Genomic DNA, 16,687 nt, shown 5'->3' on the forward strand with positions numbered 1-16,687 from the left:
CAGGTCAGGAGGTGACTGATGAGGAAGAGGAGGAACAGCTGGGTTCAGTGCCTGATGTGAGGAGAGGAGAGCAGTGGAAATCTATGTGCCGGTCCTTGGGACCGAACAGCCACCGCTGCTAGTGAAGCCCCACCCTAGCTCTGGGGGGAAAAAGCAGGCGGTGGAGATGAATAGATGCGGCAGACAACTATTCATCTTCTGGCCATACAGACTTCTTAGCCTGCGGTGAGAGATAAACTTTTTGCCGGGGCTGCCGGCACTCCTAATAAAGGAATCTTTTGAGTTCATGTCAGAGAGTTTGTCCTGTTTGGGGAGCTGGGTCAGAACACAGAGAGTCTGGCTGATGGCAAACTAGAACAGTCTCTGAGACTCCTTATTGCCTGCTTGGGAATGAGAGAGTTGCTCTGAATGGAATCCAAGTACATCCAAGATGTACTGGTCCAATTGTTTCTCTTGGATTTCCATCACTATAAGAGGTAGTCCTCAGGATCCAATCTGGGTCGGTCACTAGAGTCAAGTTCCCTGAAGATGGGATCCAGCATGAATCGGACAGCTCAGAAGACTAAACCTCGGTGACTCACCCAGATTGGTTCAAGCAACGTTATTCTGGGACATGTTCGCCTTCATTCGTGAAGTAATCCTCAATTTATAACAGTTCGTTTAGGGACTGTTCGAAGTTCAACAGTTTTCACAGATATTGATGTCCTGGTGAAAGCACTTCTCCAAGATATTAGTGATCCATGCTTTCTGCCACTGTTCATATTTCATGGAAGAACTTTGTGTATATGTGTGTATGAGAGAGAGAAGAGAGAGAGAGAGAGAGAAAGAAGAGAGAGAGAGGGAGAGAGTGGGAAAGGGAGAAGGAGAGAGAGGGAGAGGGAGGGAGGGAGGGAAGAGAGAGGGAGAGGAGGAGAGAGAGGAAGAGGAAGGGAGAGAGAAAGAGGGAGGGAAAGAGGGAGGGAAAGAGGGAGAGGGAGGGAGAGAGGGAGAGAGAAAGAGAGAGGGAAAGAGGGAGAGGAAGAGGAAGAGAGAGAGAGAGAGAGAATACTGTTCCTTTTAATTTCAGTGGTGTATTTAGTTCTTTAATATATTTTAGGCCAATGACTCTTAGTTGTTCTCATAATGTCACTTCATTCATTCCCTCCCCCACCCAACCTTATGCTAAGCCTAAATAAAGTTTATTTCTCTTTGCATGATGTGCCAAGTCACCCATTACGTTTTCTGAACGATGACTCAAGAGTTCAGCCTTTCTTCTGAACCGGGGGGCCTGTGATGTCTTCTTTAATAAATCATTGTTGAAAGAAACCATGGCTTTCTAAGGCTTGTGATCCTGGCCTTCGAGGGGTGGTGGTGGAAGCCTCTTCTTCCCCTCCCTCTCCTCCCCTCCCCCAGGCAGCTGACAACCAACAGCTGGATCCCGGTGTGTGTAATAAAAACAAAATGTTAGCTTTTGAAATGTAAAGGCAGAAGATGCTTTTAAAAAATAATCAAGCCATTTGCAGAATAATGGAAACAGGTGTTTAGCCAGGCAGCTTGAAGTACTTTCCCACCTACTGCTCAATCAGCCACAGGAGAGCAAATGTCATTGCGTGGTGTTTGGGAGGATCGTGGAAAAGCCTCTTCTAATATTTCCATCAATTGCTAATTATCCCTTGTTTCCGGCAGGACAGGGCAGTAATCATTACAGCTTTCACTGTTTTTTTTATTTATTTATTAGATTTTTACCCCACCTTAATTACTTTATATGTAACTCCAGGTTACTTCTTTCTCCTATTTTCCCCACAGCAACAACTCTGTGAGTTGAGTTGTGCTGAGAGAGAGTTACTGAGCCAAAGTCCCCCAAGACAGCTTTCATCCATAAGACTGGACTAGAACTCACCGTTTCCTGGTATTTGACCTCCCAAGATAGCTTTTGCCTAAGACTGGACTAGAACTCACCATTTCCTGGTGATTGCCCCCCAAGATAACTTTCATCTCTAAGACTGGACTAGAACTCACCATTTCCTGGTGATTGCCCCCCCCAGAGATAGCTTTCATCTCTAAGACTGGACTAGAACTCACCATCTTCTGGTGATTGACCTCCCATGATAGCTTTCATGCCTAAGACTGGACTAGAACTCACTGTTTCCTGGTGATTGATCCCCCCAAGACAGTTTTCAGGCCTGTGGCAGGATTAGAACTCACCATCTCCTACTGATTGTCCCTCAAAGTCACCCAACCAGTTTTCATGCCCAAAGAGGGACTAGAACTCCCAATCTCTTGGTTTGTAGGCCAGCACCTTAACCACTAGACCAAACTGGCTCTCTCTTTGGGCGCCATATAAAGTTTTTGCTGTGATTCTATCTGGGCAGCTTATCGTGTCATGTTGGGCTCTTGGTAGAGATGAGTTATCTCCAAGAGGATTGAGAATCCCCTTCCAGAAACGGGCGGCTTCATCAGAATAAGTTGTTCATGAAAACAAAAGCAAACCAAATGGAAAAACAACCCCGCCCCCAACCCAACCCTGCTGTGAACCGAAGAATTCAAAGGACATTTGCCACTAATATTTGCTATAATATTAACAAGTAATATTAACAAGGGGACATCCAAAAACGGCCAGAGACTTTCCCCCCGTCTATTCTTTTCCCTCTGTCACACTGTTGCTTCATTATCCATAAAAAGCTTTTATACCAGACGGCAGCTGATGTCTGACTGTTTCATTATGTGTAGAAATAGCTAAGCAAATATGCTGGCTTTATAAGTTCCTGGTTAAAGGTCTTATTACTCTTGTGTACATATATTGATATTCATTTCGTTATTGCTTCCTGAAGCCTTTATCCAGGTGGGGAGGGACTGAAAAGGTTATTTGTGATGAAATTGGAGTGTGTGTGTGTGTGTGAGAGAGAGAGAGAGAGAGAGAGAGAATTTTGATTAGGATTGTATATATAATGAAGAGGGAGATGGGAAACCATCTCTCTCTCTTTCTCTCTCTCTCTAATTATCTATCTATCTATCTATCTATCTATCTATCTATCTATCTATCTATCTATCTATCTATCTATCATATATCTATCATATATTTATAATTTATCTTTTATGTATCTCTATCTCTATCATGTATGTATCTATCTCTCTATCTATTTATCCATCCATCCATCCATCCATCCATCCATCCATCCATCCATCTATCCATCCATCCATCATCTATCTCTCCATCTATCTGTCCATGATCTATCTATCTATCTATCTATCTATCTATCTATCTATCTATCTATCTATCTATCTATCTATCTATCTATCATCATCTATCATCTCCCTCCCTCCCTCCATTCTGTTTTTATTTTATTTTTTGTTTTCTATCTTCTTTTTCTTCTTTTTTTCTTTTACACATTTGCTTATTTTTATTTATTTGATTTGTCAATTGCTTACAAGATAATACATATAAGAATAAACATGAGTATGAATATAGGAAATAAATATGAATAAATGGGGAGAATAGGACAGGGATGGTAGGCACGATGGTGCGCTTATGCATGCCCCTTACAGACCTCTTAGGAATGGGGTGAGGTCAATAGTAGATACTTTGCCATATGTTTTTCTTTCCCCCCTTTCTTTGAATGTATTTCTTATTATCTATATAAACTCTTTTAATGAAAACATTAAAAAAAAGGACTGCTTGTGAGTTCCTTTATTTCAAACATGGCCTTGTTGGTTAGAATTGACTTCTCGCTAGAGGCTAATGAACCAGGCTAAGTCTGTTGTATTTTGCAGCCTGATTTTAGGAACAGATCTGAAAACTGGTAAATTTCTAGTTTGATTTTTAATTAAAAAAGAAAAACCCAGCTATTTGTTGCCTGGCCAATTACACTTTCCACGGAGCTGATACAACTGGTGTTTTTAGCATGTGTAAATTGCTGAGATCTGGCTGACTAATGAAGTGGTAGCATTTCACAGCTCAAAAAGCCTAAAATGTAGCAAGATTGCTAAATTGGCAGACCTGATTGCCATGTTGGCTATTATTGTCTATAACAAAGGCATGCTATCTGGTCCTCATCAATATGTCTATATGAGATTGCTGTTCTTGTGGTTTTCTGTCATGTCTTTCTGTAAACAATGAGCTTGGATAGATAGAAAATTCAGATATCTATTCTCTATCAATTGGAAAAGAGAAGGAAAAAAAAAAAAGAACCCAGAGTTCTATTTTCCTTAATATAATTGAAGGAAGCTCTATCAAGTGAACAATCCTGATAGAAAAGCCAAGCCTGCAACATCTATTCATATATTTTTTTGCAAATTTTATAATTTGTTGCAGAAATGCCCAGCCACTTTAAGCGATGGAGGGGGGAGTGTTTGTATTGATCTGAGCCACAACAATAGTCCTGCAGTCAAATTGTCTTCATTTTCACTGAAACATCTGAATAGATTTCAATGTGCCCATCTAAAGGTACCCTGAGAAATCTTCACCACGCGCCTTCCTGAAATTGCTTAGCCTGTATTGAACCTCATGTATTTTGCATGAATTTAGTGAAATTGGGACTCTCGTACAGTTGGAAAGAGGGTGGGGTGACTTATTTTCAGTTTAGAATTGCATTCCACCTGGAATGACCTTCTGACCACCAAGCAGGAAGAGGTTTTGTGGTTCGCCAGCAGCCAGTGCAGACGGCAGCGGAATCAGACAGTGAGGACGAAAGCGAACCAGTCCGGGAGTTTGGAGAGGACTCGGACGAGGGTCTGGTGTCCAATGCAGGGATGGGGCCAGGACCATCTGGGAGTGGGGTGCTGCCTTTGGAGCCTTCGGAGTCTGGCAGCAGCGAAGCAGAGGACCCCGGGGAGCCTGTTCCCAGTGCGCATGTGCACAGAGCTGCTAGAAGGAGACAGCAGCTGAAGCAGAAGGGGCGACTCGGGGGTAAGGCTGGGAGGTGATTGCCCCTCCCATGAGGGATAAAAGTCAGACCTCAATGATGAAAGCTTTGCAGGAAGCAAAGCAATTCAGTAGATTCCAAGTCCTCCTTGAAGCTCTGTGTCTACTGGTTAGTTTTTTCGGGTACTTCGGGTGGTTTCTGTTATAATTAATTTGGATACTTCTGTTTTTGGCAGCATTCCACAGCACTGACAGGCATGTGCTTATCTTGGGGAACTGTTTAAGATTGGTTCTGGCTGTGAATGGAAGTAATTCCCAGCATGACATTAAAATAGGTTTTACTTTTAAAATAAGTTTGTGTTTCATTACGTTTGACGAAGCCTGGGTCAGAACAGGAGTACACAGAATCCACATTGAGTAAGTCCATTGTCTTTGACATAAAGTCAGCAGGGGGGCCTTGGGCCCGTGCCTTTTCCTCTCAGCCCTAAGAAGGGGACAATGGCAAACCATTTCCCCCAAATTTTGCCGAGAAAACTACAGGGGCTTAGTCGAGGCAGTCATCATGCAACAAATGAATGAATAAAGTGCTGTACTCTCCAGATAGCAGGAGACTAAAAAGAGTGTCGAAATTAGAACAGGAGCTGAATCAGAGGTGGTATTCAGCAGGTTCTGACCAGTCCTGGAGAACCGGTAGCGGAAATTTTGAGTAGTTTGGAGAACTGGACAAATACCACCTCTGACTGGCCCCACCAACCCCATCTCTTCTCTGCCTCCCGAGTCCCAGCTGATCGGCTGGGTCTTCTTTTGTTGCCCTGCACAGGAGAACAGGGCTGAAAAACAGGTTAGTGGAGTGGGGAGGGAATGGAGATTTTACAGTATCCTTCCCCTGCCACGCCCACCAAGCCACTGCCACCAAGCCACGCCCATAGAACCGGTAGTACAAATTTTTGAATCCCACTACTGGAGCTGAATGCAATTAGATTAGGGGTCACATATGGCTTTCAGGATTCCTGTTGCTTAACTAAGATCTTGAAAGATGTTTCAAATTGTTCTCCTACTGGTCTTTCGTGAGGAAAGCTGCATACAGACCGGTTCTAATTTCCATGATCCTTGGTATTGTTTAAGATGTTTTTTTATATCCTTGCTATCTTGGACATAAATTGTTTCAACTTCTACCCTCAAAACAACCCTATAGGGCACTGCACACCAGAACAACTAAACACAAGGACAGTTCCCCCCGAATGCCATCTCTCTGCTAACCAACTCATTCCCACAGCACTGTCACAATATTTACTAAGACTATATTACTATTCTTCTTCTCATCCTTCCTAGTACCTATTCTCTTCCCACTTATGACTATAACTGTGTTGCTTGTATCTTCACAACTTACATTGTTTTATTTGTTTCCTAGTATTATTTCATTGCTTATTAGTAACCTATGACTATTGCTAAGTGTTGTATCTTATGATTCTTGAAGGATGTAGTTTATTTTTTTCTTTATGTACACTGAGAGCTTATGCACCAAAGACAAATTCCTTGTGTGCCAATCATACCTGTCCAATAAAGAATTCTATTCTATTCTATTCTATTCTATTCTATTCTATTCTATTCTATTCTATTCTATTCTATTCTATTCTATTCTATTCTATTCCATGCCATGCCATGCCATTCCATTCCATTCCATTCCATTCCATTCTATTCTATTCTATTCTATTCTATTCTATTCTATTCTATTCTATTCTATTCTATTCTATGCTATGCCATGCCATGCCATGCCATGCCATGCCATGCCATGCCATTCTATCTATTCTTTGAGTCTAAGATAGGAGTCGCCATCCTATAGGCTGAAGCCCTCTACCGGTCCGTGGCTCATTTGCAACCGGGCCTCATGAGTGGCTGGCTGGTGCATGTATTCATGCATGCAAGCATCCCCGGTGCTCAGGGCCTCATGTGACCATCGTGGGTGCTCAGAGCCTCAATCATGCATTCAGTGCCTCATTTGCACGAGCATCGCAGGTGCTCTCGGCCTCACTCAGGCAAGAAACAGGTGCTCTCAGGCATGTGCACACATCTGCCCGTCCCACAAAACACACCCTGTTGCAGCTCCCCTCCCCTCCTCACTCCGGGCCACCAACCCGGAAAGGTTGGGGAACTCTGGTCTAAGGGATATGGGACATAGACCAGGGAACTTTATGAATGCAAAACATGTGGAAACTTGGAAGGCTGCTGTCAGCATTTGGGAAAGCTGTGCAACACAGAAATAAATTCTACTTATGACAGTAGAGGCTCATGTTTATAAGCACTAGCTTGTCCCCTGGCCCATATACTTTCCCATCTCTGATAGCTTAGCTGATGGCTATTATTCACACATTTCCTTAGGCTCGAAAACAAACGGACCTTCTTAGATTTTTCCTGGAGCAGAGCGCCCCATGATTTATTGCATTATTATAAGCCACGCTATTATTTCTTGATGTTTGCAAGAAGAGATCTTTATAAAACACTCACAAGATGCTCAAGGGGCTGAGGATTGGAGAGGTGACCAGCAAGCATACTACAGTGAAATCCTATAGGTTGAAAGCCAAGGTTTATTTTCATTTCCTAGAGGAGCGAGTTATAGTTTATTTATACGGAAGAAAGTATTCTGATCAATGGATTTAGGACTACAAACCAGGTGCCAGAACCCAGTTGCTTGTCCTTTGACTCAGGAAAGCTGCTTTGTGACATGGGATTCAATTATTGTGAATCTGAATCAGCTGGTTTAATTTAGTTCACTTTATTGCCGTTGCACCTCGTGCAACAAAATCAAACACCATCTTCAGTGCACGTCATGACCACAAAAATAAACACAAACACACATCCCTCACCCTCCACACATTGAACTGAAAACCCCCAACACTGCACCGACACTGTAGGGCTTCATCACTGAAGGTGTAAGAGATTGGACAGCCAGTTTGTCTGAAATGGTATAGGGAGGTTGGAATAGAGAATCCACATTCTCCCTTCCAGCTCTATTCTTTCTCTGTGTGTGTATTCCTTGCCCCCTGGTCCTTGGGGATGTTGCAAAGGATGCAAGATGTGACTGGAATGAAATTGCCAGGCAGAAATTTGACCTATATTGGATTTCTTGATGATGATAAAGTGGGAGAGAATGTTAGCAAGCTAGGGAAGGTTAGCACCCAGAGTTATCCTTATGTACCATTAAAAGGGGCCAGAGTGTTGAAGCACCACTGACAGCTTGACCCTGATAGATGAAGTGTCCAGCTGCAGCTAAAATGGATGTTGGTACATTATCCATTTAATATTAAAATTAACTGTCCAAGGCCATATCCTCCCATTATCATTACAAGTTGCTAAATGCTCCGATATACAATTTGTTGACTTTAAATTCCACTCCCATAAACATTATGGATGGGCAATTAATAGGATTTATGGGAAAGAGTAGCAGGTTGATGTGACTGCCTTACTAGCCATGCTGGCTAAGGGTAAGGGGAATTGGATCCAAGATATGTATAAGGCTGTATGTTCTTTGCTTCTTTCCCAAAGTTAAATAAGAGATTAAAAAAAAAAGTAGGAGTAATAAAAGATAATATTTGCAACTCAGGGTTGAAATATGGACTCCTTGGGGCTCTCTGAGCTGGGTTGCTTGTTTGTAGATGTTTCATTACCCAACTAGGCAACATCATTAAGGCCTGAGAATGGAGGAGGGATTAATACCAAACAACCCACCAGAAAACAAACCCTTAATGAAGGAAGTACCAAGGAATAAACCATACCCCACCAACACTGACACAGGGCAAGTTGCTGTATACAGATGGACCTCAATTTATAATAATTATAATCATTCATTGACAACTACACTGAAGAAAGTGACTTATGGCCATTTTTCACACTTATGGCTGTTGCAGCATCCCTTATGGTTCACGTGATTAAAAATTGGATGCTTGGCAGCTGCAATGTAGCATATGTTAACAATGTAGCATATGTTAACTTAGCTATTAATCTGATAGAATCAAGATCACGTGAAGTGTTAATACCCATTTTATAATGCCTTAGGAAGGCCACACTTGAAACACTGCATCCAGTTTTGATCACCATGATGTAAAAAAGATGTTGAGATTCTAAAAAGAGTCCAGAGAAGGGCAAAAAAGTTGATTAGGGGGCTGGAGGCTGAAACGTACGAAGAATAGTTGCAGGAATTGGGTATGTCTGGTTTAATGAACAGAAGGACTCGGGGTGGCATGATCAGCAGTGTTCCAATATCTCAGGAGCTTCCCCAAAGAACAGGAAGTCAAGCTATTCTCCAAAGCACCTGAAGGCAGGACAAGAAGTGATGGATGGAAAGTAAACAAGGAAAGAAACAACTTAGAACTAAGGAGAAATTTCCAGACAATTAGAATAATTAATCAGTGGAACAACTTGCCTCCAGAAGTTGTGAATGTTCTAACATTGGAAGTTTTTAAGAAGAGATTGGACAACCAGTTGTCTGAAATGGTATAGGGTTTCCTTCCTGAGCAGGGGGTTGGACTAGAAGACCTCCAAAGTCCCTTCCAACTCTTCTCTTCTCTTCTCTTCTCTTCTCTTCTCTTCTCTTCTCTTCTCTTCTCTTCTCTTCTCTTCTCTTCTCTTCTCTTCTCTTCTCTTCTCTTCTCTTCTCTTTGCAATGGTTTCCACAAGTAGCATGTATATGGGAGTTATAATTTTTATGAACCTGCTTTTCTTTCTATAAACCACACCAGAATGTTTAGCAATGGTGCAGTCTGATTTCAAACTCTCCCAGATAGCCAACAACAACCTCTAGAGTATGACTAATTTAGGGGGGGGGGGGGGAACTAGCATCTTTTTGTTGACAGATTGCTTGACTTATAGAAAGAGCTGGTCTACAAGTGCAAGAAACAGTCATATTTCTTTTTTGCTATGATCCCTGAAGTCTGCTAAAGTCTGAGGTAAGCTCCATAAGAAAGAAGATATTTGGGCTGAATGTTTTATTTACCACTGATAGATGCACCACTGACTTTCTTCCTCTCTCACTCACATTTTGATTAATGCAGTATATCTCCAGGATACGCATGCAAGAGTTTCTCCTTTTCAAATTAATCCATGAGGGTTTTTTTAACATTGCGGAAGTTTTAGTTCTGCTTTAAAAGCCTTAGTAAGACCATACTTGGAATATTGCGAACCCCTGCCAACCCCCAGCAGCCCACCCCTGGTTGAATCTTTCCTTGATCAGTTTCCATCCATTATTCCTTGTCTGGCCTTTAGGTACCTTGGAAAATTGACCCCATCCTCCTCTCTGTGGCAGCCCCTCAAGTATTAGAAGACTGCTATCATGTCTCCCCTGGTCCTTCTCTTCATTAGACTAGCCATGTCCAGTTTCTGCAACTGTTCATCATATGTTTTAGCCTCCAGGTCCCTAATCACCCTGGTTACTCTTCTCTGCACTTTTTCTAGAGTCTTCAACATCTTTTTTATAGTGTGGTGACCAAAACTGGATGCAGTATTCTAGGAGTGGTCTTACTAAGACTTTATAGAGTGGTATTAGTACCTCACTTGATCGTGTCCCTCTTTAAAAGACGATTAGATGTCATGGCAAAAATCAGTGCCCAATCTTTCATGTGCTTAGCACTCCACTTATGGGCCCAATCCCAAATGTTGGGACAAATGCAAATGTAATTTAAATAAATAATTGTACTAACATGATTACCACCCCCATGCATACACCATGCATTCAATAATTATTATTCAGCATGGCTGGTTGCTAACTAATTTACTAGACATCTGTCCACCATATGTAGCATTTCTCTGCAAAAGTGAAGCCTTGTGACATTGTCATGTTGCTCACTCTTCCCCAACTTGGCGCCCTCCAAGTGAGCTGGTGCGATTCCCAGAATCACCAGCTGGTGTGGCCAGGTATCAAACTGAAAGAGGATTGCATGCACACAGAATTATGATCATATTTCACTCCCTTGGTTGAGAATGTTGCGATTGCCGGAATAAAGCGTCGGTTGGGATGCAAATAAATTTTGAGGAAGAGGTGGAATGGATGACTTTAATCATACTGATCTTCTCACAAAAGCTGAAGTCAGAAGGAGCTGGCTCTTCATCATCTCCAATTTGTTTTATTATCATCCAATTATGCCAAACTCTACAAATTTCTTATTAGCCTGATTATCATAACATTGCAAACTTCTCCACCTCTGAAGATAACAGATAGGAAAGTAGATTTGGTGTGTGTGTGTGTGTATGTGTGTGTGTGTGTGAGAGAGAAAGAGAGACTTGGCACCTCTTGGTAACAAAAACTTGTATGGGTCACCGTTCAGGAATCAGATTCCTTTTTAATGTGTAACAGCACACTTCTTAATCATATCATCATTTGTTTCATTTTAATTGTAGTTAATAATCAATCAAATCAAACAATCAAATGGTATAGGGTCTCCTGCTTGAGCAGGGGATTGGACTAGAAGACCTCCAAGGTCCCTTCCAGCTCTATTCTGATTGATTGATTGAATTCAGCCCAACCCAACCCAACCCAATACAATGCAATGCAGTTAAGTTTAGTTTTGACCAGCAACTACCAGCCCAATTTTCAAAATCAAACCTAGACTTCCCAAACTAATGACTCCTTCTGTTGAAAGTTAAACTATAAGTTGATTCCTTGCATTGTGATAAATGATCTGAGTGGTAAGATTGCAGTACTGGGATCTTGAGATAACTCCTGAAACACTTTTGGCATTTGTGTAGCAGCAAATTTTGAATCAAGCATGGCTAATTTTGTCATTACAGAGCTGCACTCACACACTGATTTTCAGCCAACAGAATTTTTTTTTGGGCGGGGTGGTGGTGGTGGTTATATTTAATTTTGCAAACCTAAAAGAACAGCAGTTATTGTTTCCTGCAGTCCATTAATCTTGCCAAATAGGAGAAGCAGGAAGAGATCTACCATATGTTTATCCAATATTTACAAAGCAAGACTTCTACTCAGACCCAATTTATAAGGTTGAACTCTAATGTTAAGTTCTCTTACCTATTATGCTAGAGGAAAAATTTACGTGGTGAAGAGATTCATAAACTTCCCTGCCAGATAAATTAGATTAAAAGTGTAGGTATTCAAAAGAGAACCCTGTTCCATTAGCAAATCAATCAGCTACTTTATGAATCCTTTGTACAACTGACACAAGTTATTTACTGAATCATCGTGTTACACAGATGGTATTCCATTCAGAGTCACAGCTAGTCCGACAGGTCAAATATATTCTAGGACAGAAGGACAAGAATCACATGTATTTCAATGACCATTCACAGTATCTTGGTTGTTGCTTTGTAGCGTCTTTCATCCACAACATAACAACTCTTTATGGTTGTGGGCCACAAAATAATTGGAGGTTTTTAAGAGGAGGCTGGGATAATCACCACATGAGGATGGTTTTGAGGATAGTTTAATTGGTTTTCCTTACCAGTGCAAGGGATTGGATTAGATATTCTGTGATTACCCAGGGTGGGATACAAAATAAACACAGTCACAAAAAACGCGGTGAAACCCCTTTTATTCTTTCACTTTGCTTCCAGGCTCCAAATATCCTTGACTGGAGATAAAAAACTCCCACACAAGCAGTTACAAGAAGGAGGAAATGCCATTTAAATTATAAAGAGTAAAAAACCACACAAACCAGGCAAGATAAGGGCTTGAAGACATCCACAGATATCAGAATACACACTCCGGAGCCACACTTCCATTTCCTGTCAGCTGTTCCTCCTCTCCATCAGAGTCAGTCTCCACCAGGGGCATGACATATTCCTTGTGATTACTTCCCAGTTCCATAATCCTATAATTCTAAAACTAGTGTGGAGTACTTAATCACAAGGGGGCGGGGAATGGATGGAGAGCATTTCTGAATTTCCCCAAAGAACAGGGGGCAACAAATACTGCCTGTCTCCCAAAGACAGGCCTCATCTTTAGTAGTGACAATAGCACTACTTCTGACGAAACCCCACCCGGGATAAATTTTCTCCTTTCTTTCTTCTTTCTTTGCGCTATAATTGAAGAATGGAAAGCCAGAGAAACTGCCAGTCACTGGAGGAGAGTATAGAAAAAACAATAAACTACAATGGGCAGGTTTGCACAACGCACCCAAGCCTTAAAATTTAGTGCAGGAAATCTGGATTTATGATTACTATTAGCTTTAGTAACTCCTAGGATGACTTTGGGCCAGGCGTTTCCTACAACCTGGCTTCACTGAATTGTGGTGAGGACAAAAGGAAGGGAGATTTTCATGCAAACTCTTGGAGCCCCTGAAGAAAAATTGGGAACAGATCAAAGAGCAACCAAGAGGATAAGGGGCATTAAACCATACTGTGAACAATTGAGGAAACTAAGTGGGTTTTGTCCCCAGTGAAACCGGTCTATCAGGGCAACCTGATCTACCCATATATGGGACGAAGCATACTGATTCTGCTTTCACCTTTCAGCCCCAATCCAGGAGCCTTCACAGGCAGTCGTGTTCATGATGAACTATTTTTGTGTTGAATTTATATTTTACCGACAAAGAAAGAAAGGGAGACTAGTATGTTGTAATGACGAGGCAGTCGAGGTGTTTGATCATGATCAACTGAATCATGATGAACTTTATTGGAGCCTAGTCTTGCATTTATACACATTTTTAGTTATCCTCCAACATTGGTTAACTTTGGTTACTGCTTAACTTTGGTTACTGTTTAGCATAATAGTAATTAACACAATTAATTATCTCTAGTTAAAGTCTAACATATGTTTACTTCCTCTCTCTAATCCTCCTTTAGATTAGTGACTTTGTTTGCCTGAGTTGTATTTGCTTGTAAACATTCTTTATCTGAGGTTTGCCATCCAAGATAGGAACATTCCTGCAATTACAACTCTACACTAGTAATAGATCTATTTCAAGCTACAGTATTTAACTCTCGTCAACTAGCCATACCCTTACTGGGATTCGAACCCAGGCTACTTGAGTAAACTAGGTAAGTCTAGTCTAACAAAGAGAAGGTCTAAGGATGACGCAACAGTCATCTTCCAATACTGAGGGGCCATCACAGAGAAGAGGGGTAGATTTATATTCGAAAAAAGCAAAGGGCAGAACAAAAAGTAATGAGTGAAAGATCATTAAAGAGAGATCCAACATTAAAACTAAGGAGAAATATATTGACAGCAAGAGCCATTGATCACTGGAATAGCTTGCCTCTGGAAGTTATGAGGGCTCAATTAGTAGAGGGCAGCCATTTGTCTGGAATGGTATAGGGTCTCTTGCCTGAGAAGTGGGTTGGATTAGCAGACCTCCAAGGCCCTTTCAACTCTGTTATTCTATGTTCTATCTAAACAATAAACACATCAAATAAACTAAGGGCTTAAAAATGCCACTGGATACTGACTGCACAGCATGCTAGATCATTCTTATTATTTAATCCTATTCATCATCTTCTTTTAATGACCACATAATCCCTTGTGGGGTGGAGTCTGGGCAACTGAATAGAGCTGAGTGTTTACTGGCCGGATGCCCTTCCTGTCCCCAATGCAGAGTTATATGCAGCAGATATATTCTCATTGTGCCCTGAGAGAGAAATATCTGCCTCTCCGTAGGATCGAACTCACAGCTTCCTGATTGTGAGGCGAGAACTCCACCTCTAGGCCACTCAACCTTACCTAATCCCATTGCCTTGTCCAAATTATAGTTACAAATTCCTGAACTATCTCTGATGATTATACATTATGATTAGCTCAGGTTGCTGTTATATCATAGCCAGAAGACCATAATGCTAGTGTAGAGTAGCAGTTTGTCTTGCCAAGGCACCAGCGCTTTCATGCTTTCCATGATGTGCCACGGGAGGATATGCTATATTCGCACCAGGTGAGCAGCTCTTCCTGCAGCATTGCCCAGGGCTGACTGACTGCATGGAACACCATCTCGTCTCCCCACCAAAGGGGACGCATTTATCCCCACAGCGATCGTCACTGTGTACCCCCACAATTTTATTATTGTTTTATATCGGTTTAGCATTTTGCCATGCCATAATTATTTGTTTATTTTCTCAGCTTCTTGGAAAGAATCACATCAATGTTGCTTAGGAAAACCTATATGATTTTCTTGGCTCTGGAGCTATTAATGTGAATATTGCATGATGCATCCATTTTTTATAAGGAAAAAAATTTAAAAATATATATTTAAAAATATATATTTTGAGAACTCCACTCCCCCCACCCTCAAATGTTCCAGTGCCATGTTGCTAGGATACGGTGAGCATATTGAAAACAGAGCTTTCTTTGTTTTGTAGCATAGCCAAACTCTTAATATAGAATTAGAAAAATTGTAGTGTTGTTAAACACACAAAAAAATTGCAGATATAATTACCAATAGTTTAATTTTCATTACTGCTATTCCAATTTTGACAGGTAAACAATCTCAACTATTGTAAACTAAAACATAGCAAGAAAGTAATACTCTGCAGAAAGTTGTACAGAGCAAGTCTCTAGTTTGATTTAAAGGATGCCGGTCCTGGGAAAGGAATTTACAGTGGCGCCTGACACACTGGGTTCCCAAAACAATGGAACAGGATTTGATTGGATTACTCTCCCAGGGGGGAGGGTTTTGGACCTTGGGGATTACTTTCAATATATGATTTTCATGCGGTTTCTTCAGAGCTTGCCTCGCTCACGCTGCACTCAGCATCTCTAGTAAAAGTACCTTTCCTCGAAACTCCATGGAGTCAAGGGATGTTCTTTCCTACGGAGCAGGCTGTGGCCAGTTTGACATTGGCAAGACTTACTTGAGTAAAGCACTTTTCGAGCGTTAACAGTGTAAACTGCCTTTCCTATTTGGCCAACCCTTTTCTCTCTTTATAAATCACAGTACCCCTGTGTCAGCTACAAGCAATTGCGTCTCCTTACAGTTCTTGCATCCCACTACAGAATTCGTGGAGAGACTGAGAAGATGGCAGAAATTATGGAAGAGAAGAATGCTACATCACAAAACAGAAATAGTCTGATTGCTGTAGCATGCTTAGCGGAAAGGTTAATCACAGATTACAACTCCTCAAAGAAGAAAGGGGCGAGTGGCATCTTTTCTTTGCAAGACCCTCCATTGATAGCTCAGTACACCCCCGCTCCTAGTGCTGTTTCATTAAACTACAGTGCCCAAGGAGAGAAACTCTGAATATTAAAAAGAATTCTCTTACAATGTTCTAATAAGCATGAATATTTATTTGAGACACAGACTATGTTTCAGAGCTGTAAAGTTAATTAAATGTCTACTTTGGGAGAAACGGGGAGAGATACCCCAAAGGTTGTGACAGAGCCATGCAGCCAAAGATTTAACCACACTCAATGCAATCAAGCTGAAGAACACTTGTTGGGAAGGGGAAATGGAATGTGAGCTATGACTTCCCATTCGATGATAACTCTTTGTGCGACGATAACATTATTGAAAACATCAGTGCACGATGGCTCAGCAGTTAAAAACGCTGAGCTTGTGAGCTGGAGAGCTCACAGACCCGGTTGAAGACCCGAGTGCTGCATGACAGGGTGAGTTCCCATTAACAACAGAAATTTTGGGCTCAGTTGGGATTGTAAATCAAGGACTAATTGTATTCTATTTGCGGGAGTACGATGACTCAATTGCTGAGCTTGTCAGTTGGAAAGTTGACAGGCTGGGTTTAAGATCCAAGCATTGTGTAACGGGGTGAGCTCCCATTCCTTGCTCCAGCTCCTGCCCACCTAGCAGTTCAAAATCATGCAAATGAGAGTAGATAAATAGATACCACTTCGGTGGGAAGGTAACAGCATTCCGTGCACCTTTATCATATAGCCATATTAGCCACATGACCACT

The sequence above is a fragment of the Notechis scutatus genome, chromosome 9 (genome assembly GCF_049901735.1).
Source record: "Notechis scutatus isolate UNSWTSFEM ecotype Mainland chromosome 9, rNotScu1.2, whole genome shotgun sequence".
NCBI lineage: Eukaryota > Metazoa > Chordata > Lepidosauria > Squamata > Elapidae > Notechis > Notechis scutatus.